This window comes from Coturnix japonica, chromosome 3 (genome assembly GCF_001577835.2).
Source record: "Coturnix japonica isolate 7356 chromosome 3, Coturnix japonica 2.1, whole genome shotgun sequence".
NCBI lineage: Eukaryota > Metazoa > Chordata > Aves > Galliformes > Phasianidae > Coturnix > Coturnix japonica.
In genome coordinates this window covers 72,634,426-72,651,981 of record NC_029518.1, presented here as the reverse complement: position 1 = coordinate 72,651,981, position 17,556 = coordinate 72,634,426, and positions in this window count along the sequence as shown.

Genomic DNA, 17,556 nt, shown 5'->3' with positions numbered 1-17,556 from the left:
AGAAGACATGTACCACAGTTGCTGGGTTCCTGTACAGCAGTAGAAACCTTAAAGCCAGGCCACGTCCAGAGACATTTGACGTTCATTTCTCCAACACCCAAATCTGCAGGAGGACCCAGGCTAATATCATTGCATTGTGCCTCCTGGAGAAGCCCTCAGGCTGGTTGTGACACATTGTGAGCAGAGCATACAGAAACCTACATGAGTGCTGCTGGCACCACACGCAGATTAAAAGGATTTGTCACCAATGGGGCCATGCAGTTTAACATTCTTTGTGAACACTGTGCTCTCTTTCTTAAAAATATTAAAACTGTCAATAAATGCTACCTGATTTGCATAGAAAGAAACTATATTGTGCTGTAATTTTTGCTTTGTTTTCTTGCATATTATTTCTATTGTTGGCATAATCTTTGAGATTTGTCATCTGTGCCCTGAGCATTAAAAAACCCACTGGGACCCCACTTATCTTAATCTTTTTTTGACATTTTCATACACAAATTTCCCTGAACAGTGACAGGTTCAGTACTGTTAAAAAACAGCAGGAGGAAAAAAACAATTAAACTAGCAATTTTCCATGGTGCAAGGCACATACACAATATGCCTACTCGATTACTTGCTCTGTCCTTCCCTATGCAGGGTATATCCACAAGATTTTCCCCTGTGGGCACAGCACATTCCATTTTCCTAAAACTCTGCTACATTTTTGCAGAAGAGAAATATGAATAAAACATGCCTATAATGGCTTTCTTTACTTCAACTATATATTCTGAATTTATATGAAGGGCTACCATATCAGAATACTTTCTAGGTCTCCATACATTCTAGGTCTCCAAGGTCACACAGCAACAGGATGAGGGGGGATGACTTTAAACTGGAAGAGGACAGATTTAGTCTAGATATTAGGAAGAAATTCCTAACTGTGAGGGTGGTGAAACACTGGAACAGGTTGCCCTGCAAGGTCATGGATGCCCCCCTCCCTGGAAGCACTCAAGGCCAGGCTGGATAGGGCTTTGAGCAACCTGGTCTAGTGGGAGGTGCCCCTGCCTATAGCAGGGGGTTGGAACAACATGATCTTAAAGGTCCCCGTCCAAACCAAACCATTCTATGATCCTATGTTCACAAAACATCCTATGCAGCCATAGGAGCATCTCCTGTGAGACCACATTTGTATTTCAAAAATCAGCCATATTAAAGAACTCCATGTGTGATACAGAGTGAACCCAAACTCTGACTTATAGCAGACCCAGATTGCAGTTAGTCTCATGCCACTTCAGCAGTCCACAATCTCAGCACATAGGGTAAGCAAGTCTTCTCCATTCCTTCCATAGTCAAAGGAATAATTTTAAATGCAGGCATCTTCCTTTCAACTGATTCATCTACATTTACTGGTTTAGGCCAACCTGAGTCATTTTCTAGATGTCTTTGTCCATTGATTAAGAGCCTAGACCATCTTCTCAGACTAAATAGCTAACTTCAATGCAATTGATGTTAGGACAGATTAACCTCACCCTCATTTAAATCACTGTTCTTCAGTTCAGGCACTATTTTCAGGAACAAAACTATGACTTAAATCCCAGGGAACCTGAGTAACATAACACTCCTCTGAGAGTCAAGGGCCCTAGGTATTACTCTATTCCAGTGTTAATTGTGTGCTTCTAACTATGAAGCAATTAGAAAAAAAAAAAGCAAGAACAGTGACAGAAAGGACACTTCCCCCCAAACTGTGGCTTGTAACACTACACAAGTGTCAGGTGCCTTTCTTCTCTGTGTCCTGGGGAGATTCCACTCCTGGCTCTCCAATATCAATCTCCACAGCACAACTGCAGACAACATTTTCTTAGAGTGGTTTCTGGCCCAGCACCAACAACACTTCCACTTGCAAGAAGCCTTGAATCTCATTCTCCCACAGCCTGGTTGAGAACTAAATTACTGCATAAAGGAAAAGCATTTTGTTGCTCCCACAATATTAGTATTCTATGTGAAAACTCATCACCTGACTCCATGGAACATTTTAAGTTGGCAAAATCCATTCTCATACAAGTATCATGAGGATGAGGTGGCGGTGAAACACAGTTCTGGTTTCAATACATCACAGTAGGACGTTTAATGCTAACACCAATCCCAGATGCTAATGGGTCCCTATTCAATTCAGAAAGAAATTAAGTACTTAAGGTAATCTTACAAATTACATTCTAAAACAGGTGCTCAACATTGGGTACAGGGTAAAACAGCACACAAATTTGGGTGCCTAGCATGTGTCTGAACTGCTGAATACACTTTTCTAGCTGTTTGGAGTCACCTAGTGTGGAGATCACAGATACACTTGCACCGTGTAATTAAATTTCATTGTTATTGTTTTTAAATTTCAACAGCAATGCAATTAGGAAAGGCACTCAGAGGGTTTGTGGACTGGAGGACTGTTGGCAGGGAAAATTATGGGGATACATTGCCAACAAGCAAAGACTCATGGGAGGTACCTATTAAAGAATGGTAACAAACCCTTCCAACAGCCTGCTGTCAGACAGCCTATTGCATCGCAATGTAAGGGAGGCTGGGACTGGAGAATGTGAAAGCATAAAGTAATCTTAGGCATGGATAACACTCTTTCTAAGGATCCTGCTGCAGAGAGGTAAGGTTTTCTCTTACTCCTGAAAGCTGATATAGCATCACCCCTATTAACCCAGAACACAGTTCAAGAATGATCCATAAAAAGAGACCAAACATAAATCCTTATTCAAACATCTGAATCTGAAAATCTACAATAGAATAGTACAGAGCAGCTGACATTGGGCATCCACATTGGTAACCAGAAATCCCCACAGGACAGTACAATGTATGAAAAATAAAGAATATTCTGCAAAGAAAAAGGGATGCTTTTCATATTACACACTTAGATAATTTTATCTGTGAAGCAACTGCTGGAGTTACATAAAGCATTTGGTGAAAGGCAGAAAAGACCATGAATCCCCAGTTCAGTATTTGGATGACGGTGCTTGCTTACGCAAGTTGGATCCCACTCTTGGAATCATACAGAAAATTGCTGTTTCAGGGAGTAATTTGTAATATAGTTTATATATATATTCAGATGCCTCATTTTGCAGTTTTTACTCTCACTTGTTAAGCAAATTCAGGAGATCTTATACTGAGTAAGCAGAGCTGCTCTTATATGCACCCAGCCAGAGCATTGCACCTACATAAATTGTAGCTTATATAAGAGAGACTAAAAGCTTAAATAGACCAAATCCACATAGATAATAGCCTTCTCATATCGATGTTTAATAATTTTGTTCATTCACAGATAACAATGAACAGCACAGTTCATTTTAGCATGGTTGCTGAACTACTGGAATTTACAACAGTATCTAGAGTCAGTTGTTTCATGTATTCACATTGTTAATAAACTGCTCGGTATTTCTCAGTCTCAGTAACAACATGGATTTAGAGAAAAGTTTGATTACTAACAAAACTTAAAACTGGCCTCAAAACAGACCAAAGAGAGAAAGATTTATTATTTTCTTTTCTTGAAAGCATATGAAACAGATTTTAATTCTTTTGTGAACCTCCTGCTTTCAGCTGATTTGTTTTTGCACACAGATACATTCACCAGCAACTATGAACGATGTCAAGTTTGTTCAGAACAGAGTTTATTAGTCCAGCTAATCCTAAGGTCCTAGAGGAATTAGTGCAAGGATTCAGAAAGGATAATGAAGGACCCTTTTGATGAGTTATTTCTGAAGAGCAGAAAGCCAGGCAATGTGTTATGGCAACAGATAAAGAAAACTCTACCTTCAGAAATGATAAAATTAAAGCATTTCTGTAAGTGCCCAGGATTCTGGCTGTATCACTCAAAATTGGAAAAACAAAGTTAATTAAAAATAAGTTAATCTATCCTTAAATTTGTTAAATGCTTTTACTAATAAGCATTTTATTTATTTACAGTAATCTATTACAATACAGAGTTCACATTGACTTCAGTAAGAACATCTGTATAATCCTACAGAATGGTTTACTGTGTTTTCTTGATATGTTCATTCATGCAGAACCAAACATCAAATACTTCATTTGAATCCAACTCATATTTCTGTTAGTCACAGAGCTGATCTTTTATCATGAGTAGTATAGATAGGATTAAACACCACTTGCTACAAAAAATTTACTTTTGTCTATGCATTTGATTCCATAGTTGAATCTGGCTCCAAATATGTTTAAACAGTCAACTTCAATCTACATTCGATCCTACTGTAATTAGCATTCATAGCATTTTAAGAGCATACTGACTTTGTTTGCAGTTAAGTCTATTTTCTAGCCTTACTGCATCAAGTATTTTGTTGTCTCTCAGTTTAAAAAATAAAAAAATAAAAAAATAAAAAAATAAAAAAATAAAAAGCCAAATAATAGCAACAAAAACTGGAAGAGAGGTAGAAGAAGCCAAAGTCTGTATCTCAAATTACGATCAACTCCAAAACATTTTTTGTGTATATTGACAGATACGCCTCCGCTTCGGCTATTAGTCCGGTAAGAATTTTTGTTTGCGATGAAACAAAACGTGGAATTCCAATGCATGGATGTAGTTCACAGAAAATAATATTCCTATTCAAATCAAATCACTTCAAAGCAGAGTACAAAACCATACATGAACTCACTGTCTAAATTTCCAATGACATTTCAATATTAACTACCTTATTATTCCACATGTATTCTGAAATTTAATTCAGAATCTTAAATGTCACTGACTATCAATGGGACTGAGGGCTCAGTTAGGAAGATTTAGTTCCATAAAAATGCAGTAATATGGAAAATCCCACTACATAATCACACACATTTTACAAACTAAATACTTTCAGGAATCCAGTGACTAATATAATAATCTTGTTGGAAAATGTGAGAAAAATGAATTGAGATTAACTCAGTAACCAAGCTGTCAGAACAAACTAGGTGCCAGAACCTTAATTCACTGCAGTGGGAAATAGAGAGTACTTTTTTGCCTTTAAGGGCTTTCTTACTACATGAAGGACACAGCTATACCCCTTCCTCTATATTAATAAGAGGAAATAAGTGAAGTTATTCCAGTACGTATTCTACTCAATAAAAGTTGGGCCTGATTTCTAAAGATACACACTAAATCCAAATTAATGTGGCCAGTCACTGATCTCAACAAGAATGTGTTAGCTCAGCACTTTCTTTGATCCTGCCTTAAAAGCAGATGGTAGTATATGGGAAAGCCATATCTGAACACATGCTAACTTGTTCGTAGAAGGAGTGGGAGAAGTTAGAAGAGTGATCTAAATTACTCAGGAGTAAAACATGTGCAGTTGAATTTTGAGCTGTGTTCTCACTGTGAATAACCTGACTAAGCGGGTTGTCCAACTTTAATTATTATTCATGGCTCTGAGAACTCCAGTTTTTCAGGGAAAGGAGAACTTATTTCAGGTTCAAGTACTAGAGATCTGTTTCTCAGCTTACATTTAAAAAAGCATGGAGCAGGCCTATCAAGGTATCAGAAGAGCACCTTCCCAAGTTGGTGTCCCTGTCTTAATGGCTCTCAGGAGGAAAGGGGAGAGCAATAGAGTGCAGTAGCAGCACCAACTCCTAGAGATCCCCTTGACAGGGATTTTTCCAATCTTGTCGTTTAAAAGTCAGCTGCCTAAATGTCATCTAATTCCCTGGGGTCCTCTATAGACAAAGTAACACTTCCAGAAGGCAGTTTGTCTCATCCTAAAGCAGATATCCAAGACAGATTCAGTAAATCACTCTTAGTGCATATTCTGTGGCTATGCAGGGAATGTGACAAGTAACTTTTAGGTGCTTGAAATGATAAGATGAATACTGCCCTACTGTCTTTTTTTGCTCCACTTTGGAAATTCATCTTCGTGTTTTCTCCATCTTTGAGTCTTGGTTCTTTTTCTTGCCGTTGCTGCCACCTTCATCACACCTCCCCTGATCTCTCCTCCTGACCTAGGCCAAAGCCCACTAGAAGATCCTCCTTGATGAGAATGATCTCTTGATCAGATTTTTAAGGAAATAGTAGAACAAAAGAATACACTGAGATTGTTCCAGAATAGCAAGCAAGTGGGTTTACTCCAGTCTCCAGAGTAACAGTTCTCCTTGACAAGGCCAATGCATCCATTAGCCCACCTTGGTCCAGAAGGACAGCAGTTTTCCAACCTTGTATCTTGTGCTGTCATGCAAGACTTGACAAAATGCATCAGAATTTGTACATCTAACCGTCATTCACTTCTAGCCAGTAGAAAGGCCAGTGAGAGGTGTATCGAAACTTTGTAATGCACTTTAATTTTAATGAGACTTTCTGAATTCCAGTATTATCCCTATAGAGATGTTAATCAGAATTTTATTAGGTTTTCGCGGTATGTAGAAATGTTGTATGAATGTGTCCACATTTGCCACTGAGGCAGAGATCATATGATTAACTAAGATTTTTTCCCCGTTCCTGACAAGAGGATCAGTTTAGCATGTGTACAGTCAACTACTGCTAGTATCATACATTAGTATCATAAGAAAGCAATTACAGCAGAGGTTGCATTCAGTGACACTGTAAGAAAAAACTCTAAGATCTTCTACCCTAAGATTAATGAAAAAGGTTTCTTACTGAAATCAAAACCAGCATGTGCAGTGCATCAAAATAGCTCGCATTTTGCAGAACTGTGGAGAAGGGAAGTCAGAAAATAAAACAATCTGTTAAATGTGTTTTCAACAAACAGAGGATGACGATCATGGCACCGTATATAGCAAAAAAGGGGAAAAAAATGAACCCTGACTCAAAAGCATCCATCCACTCTTATTATATGAGAAAAACAAAGCTGTTATACAGACAATTTACTGACTTCCTTGATATTTTTTTAAAACAAAAATTAACAGAATTCTTGTTCTATCAAAAGGTACCTCCTGACTAGAATCTGGAAGCTTGTTTGATTTTACTGTCATGGTCCACTATGAAGCAAATGGGTAAAGATGCACAAAACCAACAATAAAATTCTCGAATACTGTGGAAACCTACCTGAGAGCTTCCAACTGCAAATTCAGAAGGCAAAAATAGGAATAAAAAGACCCATTGCACTGAAATGTGCAAAAATTTACCATGTAATAATGTTTGTTTAGAAAACCCATCTGTCTGAACCCTTCTTTGTTTTTGGCTCAAAACTTGCTTTCTGAGGCATTTATTGCAACAAGACTCTACCTAGGAGACGAGAGGTGGGTGTTGCCATGTAGCAGTCAGCATCACTGTGTGGACAATATTACAGGTTAAAGCATTTCTTTGGAGTTGTTTGGCTCCGAAGTGAGTGCTCAGGACTGTTTACTGGCAGAATATCTGACCTGAGACCAAATAACTCCAGCTTGCTGGGGGAGACTGGGGGTTGATAACGTTGCATCCTGTGAAGGCAAGACACAAGTTGGTGTCTCCCTGTTCACTCTTATCTGCTGGCAAGACCCAGAAGATGGAAACAAAAGGAGTTCCTGCTGAGATCTAAAAGCCAGGAGCTGTCACTCCAAAAGGAGCTGACTTGAATGCTTTGGACTTATTTATAGGATTGTACTGCCATTGGAAAGAGTCATCACCACTGGTCAGGCTAACATTTGACCCATTGTGTCTTAATCTTGCCATTGGGTATACATATATTAAAAGAACCTTCTCTCCTTCCTGCAAATCAGAGTGAGACATCAGCCACAGCTGAAAATCATTTCCAAGTGGACTTCAGGAGAAAAATCACATATTTAGTTTAGGTATGTCTACCTATCCATAGACTCCTATCTATCAGTATGAATCCATGCAAGTTAAACACAGAAAATTCATTAAATCAAAATTTTATGGCCTTTAAATAATTCAATCAAAACCTAAGGATCTTCATCACTTTCTCATCAGAAAGAATAGAATATAAACACAGTAAAATGCTCCATTATTGGAATTTCATTATTATGCAAGGCCATATTGCAATCTAAAATAACAAATATTCAAATCTCTCAGTCCAGCACAGAAAAAATGAACGAAAATAATAAGTTCTGCAGTGATCCTGTCTTTCTCACAAATGCAGAGTAAATGCATAATTTAATCTCAAACCAGATTCAATTTTTTTCCCACTAGCACTATTTTAACGAACAGTTAGCTTAAATCTAGTCAAATAATAGCAAAGTATGTCTTATGAGGTATTATTACCTTCAATTGTCTTACATATATGATTGTTATAATACTCAGCTCCATTTTTAGTACAACAGCTTATCATGTTAGCACAATATTGTATCACCTACACTACGTAACTGAGTTACGAAAGTTTTTCACAGCTTTTGTCAATAAGGTAATCCCTGTCATTTACAGTAGATACTGTCATCCCAAGACAGCTCATCTACCTTAAATTCCTGGCTCCAACAGCACCCAACAGAAATTGTTTAGAGAAAACACAAAAAAACAGGATGTGAATAGAGTGATTCTCTAAGATACACCTTTGAGATGACTAGCAGAATTCTTGAGATTTCTCCTTCACAAGGTCATATCCAGGACCTTTATTCCATTCATTAATCATAAAAGGAGTTATGAACTAATTTATGAATTAATTTGTCCAGGCATATGGGTAGACAACACGCACTGTGAGTTCCATACTTCTTGTTCAACAAGAAAATCTTCAGTCGTCATCACTTTGTGTGGATCATTGTTAGTCTTTGCCCAGGACAGTGGGATGACGCTTATGCAGCCATATGCATGATTGGCATTTCTGACACACAAACATGGTCTATGATAGAGAAACTGTCTATGCCACATGTGATCAAACGCTGTACTGAAAAGACATCCAGTAAAATGCCCACGTGACCTGCCCAAAAGCATCATTATTTTAAAAATTGCTGAAGTAATATCAACTGACTTTTCTTCTTATTTCATTCTCTGAAATGTTAAAATCCTGACTGGAACAAATCAAGCATGTATGAGCTACAATGAAATAAGATCTCATACCTCAAAGATGAAAGTAGTTGTAACTCATCAGGACCCAGCTCCTGGCTTGCAGACCAAGGCCTCCAGGCAGTGTGACAAACCCACATCATCTCTCTACATGCCAAGTTTGTGTTTTGACCCATGGCTTGGATAACTGATGAAATTCACACATAACCACAGGAGTCCCCTGTGACTGCATTAATGCAAGTACTGAAAAGACTCAGCCATTTGTGTGAAAAGCTTCATGAATATAAGCAAACATTAAAATCACTTCAAAATCTAGCTTTCCCTGATAAAACAGAGCTTAGGAAACACACTGCAAAGTACTTTAGAAAATCTTATTGCTCATTGTTGTTTTATGTTAATTTTATTTCATCTGATCACATTAATCCCTTTTTGGTAAGCGATAAGTGCTTAAAGCACTTTCAGTTTTAAGGATTAAAAGCCCTAGCTAAAACTGCTATCACCATTTCCACTGCAAAGGATTCAGAAGACGTGAATCTTTTTGTTTGAGAGGAGCAAGAAGTATATTCTGAGGCAACAGCACACAGCTTTCAATGCAAACATCAAGTTATTACTGAAAGTTTCAGCACAAATCTAATGGAATCATTGACATTGAGAAATTAGGCACCTATTTTGCAAGTCACCTGCATATTCTCTCTTAGCGATGTTAAATCCAGAGAAATCCTGATGGAATCAGTTTTTCAGAAACCCTTTCTTTTTCTCCAGTTTCTTTCCATATAATTTTCACAAAAAGGAATCATATTCAAATGCAAAACTCAATTCTCCAGCTAAATATTAGGTCATAACCCCGGACTGAGAGGTTTGAAGTCTCTAAACGGCAACTAGAACACCTGACAAAGCCCTCCCCCAGATTCACTGCCCAACCTCAGCTCATCAATTACAGCCCCTTGGCTTTGGCTGACTCTGCCAAGAGGGTCCCCACCCATAAGAAGCTGTTCTCTGCACCGGAGTTTGTAGTGAATTACCTTTGCAGCACCTCGATATTAATGGACAGAGTGGTTTTACAAGTCCACATCACTTGTGCCCCACAATGAAGGCTGCAAACCTACCTGCACGTTACTGATTTGGCTATTCCAACCAACTTAAATCCTTCCAGCATTTGATGCCATATTTAATACACATCTAAATTTGGAGTAATTTTCATGCAACACAGCTAAAAAAAACCCAAAAAACAAAAAACATGAGCGGTAAACTTCAAGCACTTCCACACAGATGGCAATGCAGTGTGAAATGTCATTCCATTTTCCCACACTAAGATAAGAAATTCTAAATGCCAAGTTAACTGGAAGTTTTCCTCTGGGGAAAAAAGAAAATGCAAAAAAAAATTTAGAAGCTAGTGCCTATATGGAGATCAGCAACCCCCATTTTGTCACTTGTTATACAATCATGTTTATTGCAAGCCAGGGGTTGATTCACTGGAACGTGTTGCTCCGAACCACTGTATTTCCCAATCTCTTACTGCCATCTTATGCCATATCTTGTCACTGCACAACCCATGGCTCACTAAAGTTTGCCAAAGAAACACTTCATCACATGTATCATTACTTTCATAACTGCTTGCCACCCTATGAGCTCATTATTATCTGACACCCCTTTCTGCACCCCCAGTTCTGTAGGAAGACATTGGAACACTGGATTAACTTTGAAGCTGATGAGAGCTCCAGCACCTCTGAGGATCATGTTTAAAAGTGTAATAAATAAGGTCACCCCTTCACAATTGTATCTGCAGTTGCCCACTGCTTTTCAAATGTATGGCTCCATTCTCATTTGCACTGACTGGCTCCTTGTGTCTCACACAGAAACCACAATGCAAATGAAGACAGGCCTGTGCAGGTTTGTACCCTGAAAAAAGATGGCTATTGATGGTGAGAACAGACTCACAGTACACATTACTCACGTAAAAACAATTCAGACAGGTTGCAGATCTAAAGAGCCTTGAATACCAGAACACCAAAGTGAGTGAGGCACAAGCAAAATTAGTAGACTTTTAGGGTGATCTTTTATAACAGTTTTTTCCCCTCAGAAGCTAATCTAAGTTACATCTGCGGCTCCCATGGGCATCTTCTTTCTTGAATTCCATGTTACATTTCCAGTCTGAAGGTAAAGGAACAGCCTGGCATTCTATAAGTAAAGCATAGAAATTCAGCATAAAGAATTAAACATTGATGATTCCAGTTTAGTATATAATATATCTCACGACTGATATATGAGAGCAAATAAATTCATTTCTCCTCCCTTCCCTTTTCCCACTCGGTTGTGGTTTTGTTCTGGTTGCTTCACTGATGAAAATTAAAATAGAGATCAGCTTCCCAATAGAACTAATGTAAACTAACTTTCCAATTCACAGCAAACTCTGCAGTCACATTTTATGCTACATCAAGTCCATTTTCTTAAAACGCATCGATTTCAACCATTCCTAACTATCGCAATCCCAAAGCACAATATTGCAAGACAACTAATGTTTGTATTGATTTTTCAATATGTACTACAGCAACTCCTTTTAAAACACACTTCAGTGATCACTCTAAGTGACGATGCAACTCAAGGAGAGTGCAAAGTATTTCACTAGTTGGCTCTCTCTAGCTCTGGAGCAGTTCCTGTGTTTCACTTAATTATGTATCCACAGGAGATTCAACTAATGCAGTAGGTCTCCACCATCTAAAAGCAAAATTATATTCTTCTGTACAAGTTTCTTTAGAGATACTAGTGCAAAATTGTATTAAGAAAAAGAGGACAAATTGATGTCATTTATTCCACCCTCAGACATCATTCAGCCCTTGTCACTGATCTTTCTCTGTGTCATTGTCCAGAGAGAGGAAATCAAAGTCATACTAAAAGTCCCAGTTTTCTGCTTACTTGTAAAGAAAAGTCAACCCAGTTCTCATTGATAACAATGGTCTCCTGAAAACTGGGGGGGGGGGGGGGGAGGGACAGCAGATAGCAAGTTCTGCTAATACTAAAATGGCAAAAAAAGACTTCATTCCTTAAACTAAACAGAAAATGATGTTCTGTTATGTGCTGATGGGAGAATTCAGCTTCAGGTGAGGTGCATAGACACTACAATACAGAGACCTACAATAATTTGCCAGTTTGACATCAATAGCAAAACCATCCTCTAAACTAAAGATGATGCATTTGTAAGGCTGAAGGGTATTCTACACATACCTAGTTATGCATAGAGCAAATTGCCTTTGGAAATATCATATTTAAAAAAGAAAAAAAAAATGTATTATTACAGAAAATAGTGCCTGCATTGAAGTTTTCAGAATACAATTTACTATTCAGGAAAAAAAGAATAGAAACATTTGCCTTTGCTATGCATCTTGCAAGGCTGTTGAACTGATTTTAATTATTTGCTGTTTTATATGGGTGTTTGACAATGTTATGTCCTTCAGTGTTACTAAGTACTATGTCAGTTGGCTCCACTTCACAGCTGCTTTCAAGCTTTCATACAAATCAGTCTTCTCTCTTTATGAATTCATTTTACACTTAATAGCAAAGCAGCAAAATTACAAATTCATAATCATACTTACAAATGCTCTCCTGATATTCAGCTTTCAGATCACAGACCATTCTGCCTTGATACACCCTGATATCTGCCTTGACAACTCTTCTTCTGTCATCCCTCATTCTCATATTCACTATGCAGTTTCATATTACCTCTGTAGGTCTTACTGGTTCCATTTTAGTTCCCTGGAAGTTCACCTCCAAACGCCTTCAAATGCATTTTTATACACATTGTTTCCTGTGAACGTTTACACTGCTTGTTCTTCCAGTTGTGATTTGAATCATCCCTTGCTGCACCACTTATATTTCCATCAACCCAGTTGCTTAATAGCTTAATAGCTATTAATAACTTACTAGCTGTTAGTCCAAAACTATCTCAGGCTTCCTTGCAATTATCAGGGTAATTTCAAACTCTGGAAGAATCTTCTCTGTTAACTGAAAGCAAGAACAGGAGTCATAGCTCCCACCTCTTCCACCTGTTAGCAGCTGTACAGCATGAAGACAGGCCAGCAGCCCACTAACTGAGGTGCATGAGCAACATATAACTTCTGCAACAAGCATTTCTAACTGAGACCAACCATGCTGCTGCACCAAGAGCATGCTCTAGGGCTCTGGAATGTAGAGATGCTTTTCTTGGGCAGCTGATGTCATCAGGAACATCACCATCACCTGTATTTTGCAAAGTGAGACCTGGGGCACCTGAGCAGGATGGGAGCCAGCGCTTCTATATTCAGGAATGCTAGGCAGTGTATACTGTTATTACCACTTTGCGTGGTTTCACTTTAAACCTCCTTGCTGGGGACAGTCTCAATGTTTTTCTAGGCTTTTAATAGTGAGAGAATCTCTGACAGGTAGAAAAGAAGATGAAAAAGAAATCAGTTGGATTTAGTAGAGCAAAGCAAACGGCAGAGGATACAGACAAACTCCAAGGTCATCAATGGCAATGTGAGCCTTAATCGTGGAAAATCTGAAGGGCAAAAAACAAAAGTTAGTAAAAAACAGAGAGAAAACACCGTGTCACTGCCTGCTTCTAAAGCCAGCGACTGTTCTAACTTTCATTCCCCCAAATACTGTCAGAAAACAACATCAGCCTCTTGCTGTCAGCTGCCCTTGCCTAATTTTTCCATTTCTGCTGCTTCCCATTCAAATTTCTGCATGCCAGACCTCAGCTAATTTCAGATCTGTCACACCCTCTTGTAGCTATATTTACTTCTCACAGGGGGGAGGAAGATTCAGCTCATCCAGACAATGACCAGCCTAGATTTAAAGAGTTCAGTTTTTGCCTCATCCTCCACCTGCTGTGCAGTAGTGAGATCTCATCTGAGTTGACAGCTTGGGAATGAAAAACTGAAGAAAGGAAAGATTCAGTCTGTACATAGTCAAATTATGGATCTCCATAGTACAGGAGATCCCTGCTACAAATTAGAAGGTCAAATCTAATGACTGCCTGGGTAATTTTCTGAAAACTAACATCTGTTGCGTTGCACACCCAATTAACCTTACGCTTCAACACATTAAATTCCAACTTGCTTTGCTGAAAAAGAAGCTAGTTTTTAACCATGCTGTGATGTTGTCAGATTGGGGTAGGTTCGGTATAGCTAAATAAATTAATAACATGTAGACAAAAGACTATTTCTTAATTTAGAAGAAGTATTTTTTAATCCAAGCTGAGATGGATAGTTTTTAAGTACTGATTTTTACATCTATTTTCCACTGTGCAGTTTCCATTACATGAAGACAATTGTGAGTGAGCAGAGAGATGCAAAGAATAGGACTGATAAATCTGCCCTGGGGGAAAAAACAACGGCTTTGGGCCCATAGAGTTAAAGAGTATCGATAAATGAGATCATAGCCATGAGGCTGAGAAGTGAGCCTCAGAAAAATAAAGGGAAAGAAAGATCCAAGGGGGCTAAAAACCTCAATTTCTTTTCATTTTGAAGGTGGAATACAAGCTTCTGCTGTCGGTCATGAGGAAGGAAGAGATGCTGCATGGAAACTTCATCTGATATTTAGAAACTGCTTGTGGAAAGATGGAAACCGCATCTCTCAAAGCAGTGTGTCTTCCTTGCTGCTGATAATAATTAAGTGTTGAGTCAGTGCACTACTAAAGCCTCCTGACAAAGCAAATGTAAGCCAACAATAGGCAGTTCAGACAGCTAAGGCTGGGAAGTGAAAAATATTTATAATCAGGGGTATTTTTAGATGTTTTAGTTCAGCCAGCACACTTTCAAAGTTATTAAAGTTCTGTGGCTTCTTGCAGGGACCAATGCACATGGTTTTCTTTTGGCTTTATAGTGCAGTGCTCTGCAATTCTTCCTTGCTTTATAGTTGCTTCCACAAAGTTCTTTAAAATGTTTTTGCTGAGCATGTAATTGCTGCAACTGTCAGGTTCCTGCTGGTCAAATTACAGTTATATTTAGCCTTGCTAGAAAGAAATGTTTAGGGACGCTTAACATTAAGATGTCAGCAGTACTTACATATGTGAAGTATAAACGATATTCATTCTCAGCTGTTGTGGACATTAAGGAAATATAAAAATGCAGACTGGGGGAAAATATATATTATTTCCTTCAGAGCTCGTGAAAGCTCAAATTTGAGTAACAACAAACTGAGAGTAGTATTAAACTCTGTTATACGATTAAGCATGAAAATTTCAATTAACAGATGTTAATTATATTATGTTATAGTATTAAATCACATTTCAGTCATCAGATCCTGACGAGTTACTGTTTTTCAGTTATCAATTAAATATTGCTCCTTATGGTGCAAAAATTTTGGCAAATCTTTATTGCTTACAACAAAGAATTCCAGGCCATTTCCTATATGAATTAACATGAACCATCAATAATGATGTTATGATGACTTCTTGTTCATTTAGTTTGCCACTAGTAGGCCAAACCTTGGAAGTTCCATAGGCAACAAAACATTTGAAATTCTTTGATGATTATTAAATATGTAAGAATTCAGTAATTTAGGAAGATAGGAGAAATGCCTGTGTACATATTCAGCCAACTGTCCATCAGCACACTAAGGTCCCTTTCCACCAGGCAGCTTTCCAGCCACACCTGCCCAAGACTGTAGGGTTGCCTGGGGTTGTTGTGACCAAAATGCAGGACCCGACACTTGGCCCTACTGAAATTCATGCCATTGAAAGTAGGTAATCTTCAAGGTCCTTTTCAACTCAGGACATTCTATGTTTCCACTCTACACTATGAAATCATTTTCTAACTGGACTTAGAAAAGATCTTCTAGGATTCATCCAGTAAGATCTCAAGCTTAAAATACATTTTTGCAGCAGTTACACAAGGCTCACTGTGTCTCCAGAAAATTAAACATCATATAGCATTGAATTAGAATGTGCATATAGCATCTGATATTTCATTGCATATCTCTATATGTGTGTGTTTAATTACTACTATTATGACTTTGTCTGACACAAAGACAAACTCAGAATAGTTTTAGACACACAAAAACAATCTGGTGAGTGCATAGCTTGGCTTCACTATAGTATCTTTAAAAGCTTTATTGATCATTGCTTAGTGAATGGCATTCAATATTTACTCTGTCCATTAATACTGGCACATATTTAAGTAAATTTTCTACAAACATTTCAGTAAAAGAAAAAATAAGAATGATAGAGAAAGAAGAAAGAAAGACAGAATACTTACAAAAACAATTTTAATTCCCTGTTCAATGAAATAATTTCTTTCCAAGGAATATACATTGAATATACATTTAGAATTTCCTCCGTACTCATTTTCCCTTCTTAAAGACAGCCTTTTTTCACATCAGCTCTGGAACTGATCTTTATAAGTGACTAGGCACCAATATTTTGGATTCTGTTACAAGCTTCTTACTTGTCTTCCTTGTCATATAATTTTGATCAAAGTCAGTTACACTCAAACTTTTAGGTGTCTCTACTTTCTGTTATTCATGCTGAGAAACATGGAACATCATCTCCAGATATAATGAATACCTAACAGGTTCAATCTATTTCATCTGAAGCTTCAAGTGTTCAGCAAGTCTGAAGAGAAAGCTGAATTAAAGGGAAGAAGATTCTAAAAGTCAAGAGGCATGCAAAAGTCACTGACATTTCTTAAGGCAGATGTGATATTAACAGTGGGAAAGGCAGTCTGTACAGAATCTCTCTAATGACAGGACATGAAGTATATACTGCATCAAGAAGATTAATAAGGGGGGAGAAAAAAAAAAGAAAAAAAGAAAAAAAGAAAATAAAAAAAGAAAAAGAGAGAACTTCAATTCCCTTCATATTTCCTTTCCTGCCACTTCCAATGAACCTGCATCTGACTTGTAAAGTCAGGTCTCAGTGTCTTTACATGGCACGTTTGCATCTAGGATTGTATAGCAATATTTAGCTGTAACACATCAGGCAGATATTCTGACACAAATTCTGATGGTTACGAGACCTTTTACCAACATACAGCACTGTTATCTTTCAGCCTCTGAGCCAGATTCCAGATTTAAAGTCATCAAAATAAAATGCATCACATATGTACACAGTAACAACGTACTAGAGCTCTCCTCAGAAATTCTGTGACAAGTGAGACCAGACGTACAAGTGAATGTCACCTATGAAATGTGGGGGTTAGCTCATTAGGGAGGTAACTCAGCATTGGTGAGGTACTGTGTTCAGTTTTGGGCACCTCAGTACAGAAAGGACATGGAGGTGCTGGAGCAGGTCCAGAGAAGGGCAACAAGGCTTGTGAAGGGCTTGGAGAATATGTCACAGAATCACAGAATGACCCGGGTTGGAAGGGACCTCAAGGATCATGTAGTTCCAACCCCCCTGCCTGGCAGGGCCACCAAACATACACATTTACTAGATCAGGTTGCCAGGGCCCCGTCCAACCTGGCCTTGAACACCTCCAAGGACGGGGCATCCACAACCTCCTGGGCAGCCTGTTCCAGGGCCTCACCACTCTCCTAGTGAAGAACTTCCCCCTAACATCCAACCTAAATCTTCCCTCTTTTAACTTAAAACCATTTCCCCGTGCCCTGCTACTGTCAGCCCTTTCAAAGAGTTTACTCCCCTCCTGGGAGTAAGTTCCCTTCAGTATTGAAAGGCT